The sequence below is a fragment of the Megascapheus bottae genome, chromosome 14 (genome assembly GCF_031878675.1).
Source record: "Megascapheus bottae isolate mThoBot1 chromosome 14, mThoBot2.hap1, whole genome shotgun sequence".
Lineage (NCBI taxonomy): Eukaryota > Metazoa > Chordata > Mammalia > Rodentia > Geomyidae > Megascapheus > Megascapheus bottae.
Window position 1 is genome coordinate 31965729 of NC_143522.1, and position 1887 is coordinate 31967615.

Below are 1887 nucleotides of genomic sequence, written 5' to 3' on the forward strand. Positions count from 1 at the left end.
TCCCCGCATCCCCGTCCCGCGTCCCCGTCCCCGCGTCCCCGACCCCGCGTCTCGATCCCCGCGTCCCCGTCCCGCGTCTCGATCCCCGCGTCCCGGTCCCCGCGTCTCGATCCCCGCGTCCCCGTCCCCGCGTCCCGTCCCCGCGTCCTGCAGCCTGAGCCGGCACACAGCTGGGCCCTGGGTCCGGGCCCCAGCTTGCCCGCTCTCCAGCCCGGAGCTCGCCGCGGGCGTCAGGTAGGCCCGCACTCGGCCCGGTCCTCCGTCCTCCGGAAGGGCGGCTCTGCGGCCCCGGGGCGGGGCCGGGAGGGGCGAGGCGCGCTGCCCGCCCGGGGACGAAGGTCGGGGCCGGAGCCGGGATAGCGGCCACCGTTAACTGGAGGGCCGAGCGCGGGCAGGGGAGGAGGGCGGGGCCGGGGAGGATCAGGAGGGGGGCTGGGCGGGGGCGGGGGAGGGGCGGGTAGGTGGGCAGGGGGGAGGGGGCAGGGGCGGGGGAGGTGAGCAGTGGGAGGTGGGCAGGGGGAGGGGGAAGGGGGAGGGGAGGTGGGCAGGGGGAGGGGGAAGGGGGAGGGAGGTGGGCAGGGGGAGGGGGAGGGAGAAGGGGGAGGGGAGGTGGGCAGGGGGAGGGGGAAGGGGGAGGGGAGGTGGGCAGGGGGAGGTGGGCAGGGGGAGGGGGAAGGGGATGGGGAGGTGGGCAGGGGGAGGTGGGCAGGGGAAGGGAAAGGTGGGCAGGGAGAGGTGGGCAGGGGGAGGGGAGGTGGGCAGGGAGAGGTGGGCAGGGGAGGGGAAAGGGGATGGGGAGGTGGGCAGGGGGAGGTGGGCAGGGGAGGTGGGCAGGGGAGGTGGGCAGGGGAGGGGAGGTGGGCAGGGGGAGGTGGGCAGGGGGAGGTGGGCAGGGGAGGGAGAGGTCGACAGGGGGAGCTGGGCAGGGGGAGGTGGGCAGGGGAGGTGGGCAGGGGAGGTGGGCAGGGGAGGGGAGGTGGGCAGGGGGAGGTGGGCAGGGGGAGGTGGGCAGGGGAGGGAGAGGTCGACAGGGGGAGCTGGGCAGGGGGAGGTGGGCAGGGGAGGGAGAGGTGGACAGGGGGAGGTGGGCAGGGGGAGGTGGGCAGGGGAGGTGGGCAGGGGAGGTGGGCAGGGGAGGGAGAGGTGGGCAGGGGGAGGGGGCACGGGGAGGGGGAGGTGGGCACGGGAGGTGGGCAGGGGAGGGAGAGGTGGGCAGGGGGAGGGGGCACGGGGAGGGGGAGGGCGGCAGGGGCGGGAGCAGGGCGGAGGCCGAGGCTCCAGGGCCCCAGGGGCGGGGTCGGCGAGGGTGAGCTCACCTGGCGGCGGCCGCGCGCCCTAACCTGGTTTCCGGCAGGGACGCGGCGAGCGCGGCGCGGGGCGTGTCCGGGGGCGGGGCGAGCGCGGCGCGGGGCGTGTCCGGGGGCGGGGCGAGCGCGGCGCGGGGCGTGTCTGGGGCGGGGCGAGCGCGGCGCGGGGCGTGTCCGGGGGCGGGGCGAGCGCGGCGCGGGGCGTGTCCGGGGGCAGGGGCGAGCGCGGCGCGGGGCGTGTCTGGGGCGGGGCGAGCGCGGCGCGGGGGCGTGTCTGGGGCGGGGCGAGCGCGGGCGGGGCGGGGCCTGCCGCCGGCAGACGTCAAGGCCCCCGCCGCGCGCGTCCGCGGGCCGCCGCTCCGCCGTGGACTCGGCCGGGGCTGCCGCCAGCGTGCGGGCCGCGCCGGGCCTGTCCTAGGCGGCGGCCCCGCCCAGCGCGCGGCAGGCCGGGCGGGAGGGCCGGGCCGAGCCGGGGGCCTGGCCGGCGCCGCCGCGCAGGTAGGACGGAGCTGGGGCCCGGAGCTCGCGGGGCCCCGGCCTCCCGCGGGCCGCACCTGTGCGCCTGGGGCCGCGGGCGGGA